We start from the raw sequence: 9,207 nt of genomic DNA on the forward strand, positions 1-9,207 counted from the left end.
TCATTTCCTTCACAGTAAACCTCTGAATTCGGTACATTGTGGAAAACTTTTCTCAGATTAGATGTTATAGATTTATTGGATATATTGAACACTGTATCCAGAGATGTAGGACTTTTTCATGATGAAATAAAAACAAAATACTTTGTTTTTGTGTACTGGTAATGGTTAAGCTCAACCTTTAACTGAAGATGATGCCCTGAGCATTGAAACCCTGGGTTTAATAGAAATAAAACATTTCCAGTAGAAAATGCAATAGGCCAACATTACGTGTATTTATTTCATTGGATATGGATTCACTTATAGTGCCGGTTGCACAACAGCCGGTTAAATTTTAACCGTGATTAATTCTACGAGAACAAATCGGAGAAGAAGTCTTTTCAAAAAGCCTTCTCTGGCCTTTTGATAACGCAGAGAAGGGGCAACCGGGCCATAGATTTTTTGAAAAAATTATTTAATATCAATACTATATCAACATTGCTGTATTCAGAGATGTCTTTCTTTTTCAACACTGCAGATAAGAATTTCCCTCTAAATCTTTTTTGAGCGTATGCTGCATGGAATAGAGGGAGATTCCAATCATTGTAGACCTATATCGTGATTAGTTCCACTCATCCGAAATTTTGCAATACGAATACTAAAATTATTATTGTTTATAGCCGAAAAAAATAATACGGTACAATACGGGTAAGTATGATACACATAGGAAGTATAATATAATGTGGTTTTGTGGTACAATCACAATCGTCTTTCTGTGTTGTTAAACCAGAAAGCAAGAAAATACCACATTTCAACTATTTTCCTCTCAATATAAACATATTGCACCGCACTCTGTCAACACGTCAGAGTATCTGTCTGTCAACAATGCAAGCACTTTTCATCATGTCTGAAGCAAAAACGTTTCTTTATACTTTGCACACAACTCCAAATTTTTGTAATGTGATAGAAAATGTGACATTTGCCACCTTATAAAAAGTAACAAATACCAAAAGCTTGATAAAATTATTTCAATTTACATAAATAAGAATTTGAATTTAGATGCCGTTTTTCTTCAATCGCAAATTGCAAACTCAGGGGAGTGCCTCTGACTTACGAGTTTCAATTTATTTGTCTAGTGTATGAACATAACCCAAAATTTTCTATTCAATTAGGTCTTGAAGGTAAAAGGGAAGGTTAGGGAGGTCAAGTTTTGGCTTTTAATTGGCAATATGTTGATATTATTTCAAATGTGTTCGTGATGATAATCTCAGATTATAAACACAAATAACGAAAAGTTGAAATAGCCTACTCGCACTTTTGAGATATCGCACTTACGAATGTCACACGAATCAGGAGTACAATAATTCCTTCATATTCATAAAGAGATAATGAATTACTACTCCACTTTAGATTGGGTTGGGAATCATCAGATTGAATCGAATATATAAGCGCAAAGTCAAGTATGGTTTCAGTGTAGCCTACATGACTCGCCGTCAGTCTGTCTGGTTGGCTGACAATATGACGAGATGTTCATGACAGTAAATATGACCAATGACACAGCCATTCCTAGTAGAATACCATGCCCTATGAGCTGGCAACACTGTAATACAAGGTCTTAGCTGGCAAGAAGTAACCATCAAACATATTCTCAATGCAAAGCAATCAACCTGTTAAACGCAAAAAGTTAGCGTTAATAGTAGGTTGTGTTTTTCTAGCTCAAATTTTATGAATCTACTCAAACATTTTATAATTAATAGTGATTTGAGTGTTATGCTTTTTTTTAATTAAGTTTATCAACCGTCAAAATTTTAAATTCTTAGTGCCGGTTGCACAAAAGCCGGTTAAATTTTAACCGTGATTAATTCCACGAGAACCAATCAGAGAAGCTGTCTTTTCAGAAAGTCCTGCTTTGATTGATTCTCGTGAAATTAATAACGGTTAAAATTTAACCGGCTTTTGTGCAAACGGGCCTTAGTTTATGTTGTTTTTGAGTGAAAATTGACTAAATTTTAGAAAATTTAAATCACAATCCTATTTAAGACTTTTTAATGTTATCTAAATTTGGGAGAGAAATAGTACAAAATAATTATCCTTTGTTTTCTCTCCTGATCTGTGCTTTTTACTTTCCTTGCCCTATTACCATAGGTAAGGAAAGTATTGCTTTCCAAGAAAATTAAGGTACCCTTATTTCAAGTTTTCTATACGTTTCAAGGTCCCCTGCCCTGAGTCCAAAAACATGGTTTTTGGGTATTTGTCTGTGTGTGTGTATGTGTGTGTGTGTGTGGTGTGTGTGTGTGTGTGTGGTGTGTGGTGTGTGTGTGTGTGTGTGTGTGTGGTGTGTGTGTGTGTGTGGTGTGTGTGTGTGGTGTGTGTGTGTGTATGTCTGTGAACACGATGTCTCCATTCCTAATTGACCGATTGACTTGAAATTTTAAACTTTTAAGGTCCTTATACGACGAGGATCCGACAACAAGAAATTCAATAAAATTCAGTCCAAAATGGCGGAAAAAATGGCGGATAATTACTAAAAAACCATGTTTTTCACGGTTTTCTCGAAAACGGCTCTAACGATTTTCTTCAAATTTATACCATGGATAGCTATTTATAAGCCCTATCAACTGGCATGAGTCTCATTTCTGGGAAAATTCCAGGAGCTGCGTAATATTCTTGAGAAAAATGGCGGATAATAGTAGGGGTAAAGTGAGACTTCTGAAGAAAAGCTGGCTCAAACCTGCCCCAAACCTGGCTCAAAGCTGCCCCCAAATCTGCCCCAAAGCTGATTCTTGGTTCTAACCTTGCCCAATCCAATGTAATCTGATCTAACCTAACCTAGCCATACCCCTAATCTCACAATAAACCTCAAATGAAGATTTCCCACTTTTTTGGAGAAAAAAAACTAGATCCAGCTTTTTTTTATTTCTTGAATAACTAAGAAACCGTTAATTTTACAAAAAATCTACAAGAGTAACTTTTTCCAGTAAATCTAATAACAGATCCATTGACACCCCATTTGTCAAGATTGAACAGAAAATAAGGATCTCATGGGAAAACTAGATCCAGCTTTTTTTTATTTCTTGAATAACTAAGAAACCGTTAATTTTACAAAAAATCTACAGGAGTAACTTTTTCCAGTAAATCTAATAACTAATCCATTGACACCCCATTTGTCAAGATTGAACAGAAAATAAGGATCTCATGGGAAAACTAGATCCAGCTTTTTTCAATAACTAAGAAACCATCAATTTTACAAAAATTTACAAGAATAACTTTTTCCAGTAAATCTAATAACGAATCCATTTGTCAAGATTGAACAGAAAATATGGAAAAAGTAGATCCAATTTCTTGAATAACTAAGAATAATTTTTTTCAGTAAATCCATTATTTGTCAAGGGATCCTAACTCTGAAACTAAGCAACAAGCACACAATAATATGTTTATGTTGAGACCTTGCTTAAACCTCAGCACTAAACCCCCCCCACCCCCACGGGGGGGGGGGGGGCTTGACCCTCTGCCTTTAACCTGAACTATTTGAAAACTCACCTCAGGTTGTATTGAGAAGGAAAAATATATATAATAAAAATGTATAAGAAACAAGTCAAGTCAGATATATTACTTGTTGATCAGAGTGTACATCTTGATGAGAGTATTACCAAATATGAGTATATCACTCACACACCATATATTCAACAGACATTTAATTACAATGATGAAATTCGAATTAGTTTAAAACAAGAAGATATTATACACTTCCAAGTAGAAGTTTTCTCATAATTGAAGGCGAAATCAAAGTGAAAGATAAGAATGATGTTGAAACCAAGGACTTTTCACTTATCAATAATGGAGTTGCATACCTATTTGATGAAATCAGATATGAATTGGGAGGGGTGAAGTTGATCGCACACGTAATGTAGGATTGACAACAACCATGAAAAACTATCTATGTCAATCAAAACTCAATGAAAAAATTATGGAGAATGCAGGATGGAAGTTGACTGGATGGAAAAGTTTAGATAAATTCTGCTTCTGCATTCCTTTGGATATGTGGTTAGGTGTAATGGAAGACTATAGAAAAGTTCTATTAAATGTTCGTCAGGAAATTGTTCTATTAAGATCATCATCAGACTTAAATTGTATTGAATCAGAGACAGCAAAATCGGTGAAAATTGATATTACAAAACTACAATGGAAAGTACCCTATATACATGCTTCTGACACTGTTCGTCTTGATCTGCTGAGTTAACACATAGTGATATACCAATTACCATTCCATTCAGATCATGGGAATTGCATGAATTTCCACAATTACCTGAAACTACTAATCTTCAATGGACAGTTAAGACAACTCGAACATATTGAAACCTAGATTCATTATTCTTGGATTACAAAAGAATAGGAAAAATGTTATAACTGCTAACAGGTCACATTTCGATTTCTGTAATCTGAACAATGTTAATCTCTATTTAAATGCTCGATCATTCTCCTATGAAAATATTGTGGTAATAAACATTTATTGTATCACATGTTCTCTGAATTCCAAAATGAATACTATCCTTATAACAGCAGTACATCAATTGAGTATAAAACATTTGATGAATATGCACCATTGGTTGTTATAGACTGTAGTAAGCAAAATGAACTATTGAAATCTGGTGCAATAGACATAAAGTTGACATTGGAAACAACAAATAATTTCTCAGAAAAAACCAGTGCCTACTGTTTAATCCTCTATGATAATGAGTTTGAATATACACCACTGAGTGGAACAGTAAAAAGAGTATTATAAATCTTCTATAAAATAACAAAGAACTAGACAATATTCAAATCAAAAGTATTATCTACAAATGTATCAATATTTTACCTTCAGTATCATCCCATTAATTTATAGAATTGTTCTTGTCTTCTAATAGAATTTTCTCCAAATTAATTTTAAAGCATTTTATATTATTATTTGATTTATCAGCTTCTTTCAAAGCAAAATACTGACTGTGATGATATAGTGCTATCTATATGAGCTTAGATTTTTCATTAAAGTTGAATAATGTTCTTGGTCTGGGTAACCAAACCTACATTTTTTTCTGGGTGTACTCACCTAAATCTACAATTTCTTTCTGGGTGTACTCACCTAAACCTAAGATTTTTCACCTATATTTATTACATTTTTTTCATACCATTCTTTAAAAGAGATTCCAGAAGAAAGTGAGAATTGTTGGATTAAGTTTGGATCAGTCATATATTTCCATTCTTTTTCATTATTGAGATTGATGTTTGGTATGAAAGTTGCAGCTAATGGTATACATTGTAAAAAATGGAAAAAATTCTGAATCAAATTTTTGATATCAACATTAATATCAATATTATTATCTTTATCATACAAATATCGACCAAATTTATCAACACTCATGATCTATTTTTATAATAAATGTTTAATACAACCTGAGGTGAGTTTTCAAGTAGTTCAGGTTAAAGGCAGAGGGTCAAGCCCCCCCCCCCCCCCGTGGGGGTGGGGGGGGTTTAGTGCTGAGGTTTAAGCAAGGTCTCAACATAAACATATTATTGTGTGCTTGTTGCTAGTTTCAGAGTTAGGATCCCTTGACAAATAATGGATTTACTGAAAAAAATATTCTTAGTTATTCAAGAAATTGGATCTACTTTTTCCATATTTTCTGTTCAATCTTGACAAATGGATTCGTTATTAGATTTACTGGAAAAAGTTATTCTTGTAAATTTTTGTAAAATTGATGGTTTCTTAGTTATTGAAAAAAGCTGGATCTAGTTTTCCCATGAGATCCTTATTTTCTGTTCAATCTTGACAAATGGGGTGTCAATGGATTAGTTATTAGATTTACTGGAAAAAGTTACTCCTGTAGATTTTTTGTAAAATTAACGGTTTCTTAGTTATTCAAGAAATAAAAAAAAGCTGGATCTAGTTTTCCCATGAGATCCTTATTTTCTGTTCAATCTTGACAAATGGGGTGTCAATGGATTTGTTATTAGATTTACTGGAAAAAGTTACTCTTGTAGATTTTTTGTAAAATTAACGGTTTCTTAGTTATTCAAGAAATAAAAAAAAGCTGGATCTAGTTTTTTTTCTCCAAAAAAGTGGGAAATCTTCATTTGAGGTTTATTGTGAGATTAGGGGTATGGCTAGGTTAGGTTAGATCAGATTACATTGGATTGGGCAAGGTTAGAACCAAGAATCAGCTTTGGGGCAGATTTGGGGGCAGCTTTGAGCCAGGTTTGGGGCAGGTTTGAGCCAGCTTTTCTTCAGAAGTCTCACTTTACCCCTACTATTATCCGCCATTTTTCTCAAGAATATTACGCAGCTCCTGGAATTTTCCCAGAAATGAGACTCATGCCAGTTGATAGGGCTTATAAATAGCTATCCATGGTATAAATTTGAAGAAAATCGTTAGAGCCGTTTTCGAGAAAACCGTGAAAAACATGGTTTTTTAGTAATTATCAGCCATTTTTTCCGCCATTTTGGACTGAATTTTATTGAATTTCTTGTTGTCGGATCCTCGTCGTATAAGGACCTTAAAAGTTTAAAATTTCAAGTCAATCGGTCAATTAGGAATGGAGATATCGTGTTCACAGACATACACACACACACACACCACACACACACACACACACACACACACACACACACACCACACACACACAACACACACACCACACACACACACCACACACACACACACACACACACACACACACACACACACAACACACACACACACACACACACACACACACACACACACACCACACACACAACACACACACACAACACACACAACATACACACACACAGACAAATACCCAAAAACCATGTTTTTGGACTCAGGGCAGGGGACCTTGAAACGTATAGAAAACTTGAAATAAGGGTACCTTAATTTTCTTGGAAAGCAATACTTTCCTTACCTATGGTAATAGGGCAAGGAAAGTAAAAAGCACAGATCAGGAGAGAAAAACAAAGGATAATTATTTTGTACTATTTCTCTCCCAAATTTAGATAACATTAAAAAGTCTTAAATAGGATTGTGATTCACTCAAAAACAACATAAACTAAGGCCCGTTTGCACAAAAGCCGGTTAAATTTTAACCGTTATTAATTTCACGAGAATCAATCAAAGCAGGACTTTCTGAAAAGACAGCTTCTCTGATTGGTTCTCGTGGAATTAATCACGGTTAAAATTTAACCGGCTTTTGTGCAACCGGCACTAAGAATTTAAAATTTTGACGGTTGATAAACTTAATTAAAAAAAAGCATAACACTCAAATCACTATTAATTATAAAATGTTTGAGTAGATTCATAAAATTTGAGCTAGAAAAACACAACCTACTATTAACGCTAACTTTTTGCGTTTAACAGTTGATTGCTTTGCATTGAGAATATGTTTGATGGTTACTTCTTGCCAGCTAAGACCTTGTATTACAGTGTTGCCAGCTTATAGGGCAAGGCATTCTACTAGGAATGGCTGTGTCATTGGTCATATTACTGTCATGAACATCTCGTCATATTGTCAGCCAACCAGACAGACTGACGGCGAGTCATGTAGGCTACACTGAAACCATACATGACTTTGCGCTTATATATTCGATTCAATCTGATGATTTCCAACCCAATCTAAAGTGGAGTAGTAATTCATTATCTCTTTATGAATATGAAGGAATTATTGTACTCCTGATTGTGTGACATTCGTAAGTGCGATATCTCAAAAGTGCGAGTAGGCTATTTCAACTTTTCGTTATTTGTGTTTATAATCTGAGATTATCATCACGAACACATTTGAAATAATATCAACATATTGCCAATTAAAAGCCAAAACTTGACCTCCCTAACCTTCCCTTTTACCTTCAAGACCTAATTGAATAGAAAATTTTGGGTTATGTTCATACACTAGACAAATAAATTGAAACTCGTAAGTCAGAGGCACTCCCCTGAGTTTGCAATTTGCGATTGAAGAAAAACGGCATCTAAATTCAAATTCTTATTTATGTAAATTGAAATAATTTTATCAAGCTTTTGGTATTTGTTACTTTTTATAAGGTGGCAATTGTCACATTTTCTATTACATTACAAAAATTTGGAGTTGTGTGCAAAGTATAAAGAAACGTTTTTGCTTCAGACATGAATGAAAAGTGCTTGCATTGTTGACAGACAGATACTCTGACGTGTTGACAGAGTGCGGTGCAATATGTTTATATTGAGAGGAAAATAGTTGAAATGTGGTATTTTCTTGCTTTCTGGTTTAACAACACAGAAAGACGATTGTGATTGTACCACAAAACCACATTATATTATACTTCCTATGTGTATCATACTTACCCGTATTGTACCGTATTATTTTTTTCGGCTATAAACAATAATAATTTTAGTATTCGTATTGCAAAATTTCGGATGAGTGGAACTAATCACGATATAGGTCTACAATGATTATTATCAGCTCTATCAACTGGCATGATTCTCCTCTCTGGGAAACTAATGGGGGGTCCACCCCATCCTTGAGAAATGGACTTAGTAACCTCCTTCTCGTGCATGAGGTAGGTAGGTAGCGCAGTTCATAAAAAGAACACATAGTCGAGATATTTCATCTGTAGAACAGCTGTTTTGACGACTTTAAAAAAATTACGACTAAAAAAATAATCGAATTTCACAATTTACACTAAGGAAAAAGTACTCTGAAAACAATAATTATATATACACATATACAGAAGTTTGATCGTAGTTTCAAATATGAGCAAGGAAAGTTGTGTGAGTGTACCACACCAGATTTTTTATAATAGAATAGAATGAAATAAATAATATGTATTTTCATTATTTCTTTCAAGTTTCTGTTAACCCTCATTCTATCACTGACGAGCTGACTGAGCCTATACTAGCTACTGAGTTAGTAAGATTCGAGTTTCTAAGTCAGCACCTGGTTAGCATTGGTTTGCCATTCTTGTCAGTCATTGGACAAAGCGGATATCTCCATCCTTTTCCAACTCCGCACTGTTTTCAAATCGTTTGTATGTATGATGAACTACCAGAATATTCTATCTTAATTGGGAAAAGAAAATGATTAAATCATGAAAAGACATATTTGTTTGGTAAATATAATATATTTTAGAAAAATTTGATCATTATCAACAAGAACGACCAATTAATACTATATGAGATAGACTGGGATCAATTGAAACATGGAAAGCGGTGAAAAAAGAAAAGTGACAACTAACCCTTAATT

Source organism: Nilaparvata lugens, chromosome 6, assembly GCF_014356525.2.
Source record: "Nilaparvata lugens isolate BPH chromosome 6, ASM1435652v1, whole genome shotgun sequence".
In the NCBI taxonomy this organism is placed as follows: domain Eukaryota; kingdom Metazoa; phylum Arthropoda; class Insecta; order Hemiptera; family Delphacidae; genus Nilaparvata; species Nilaparvata lugens.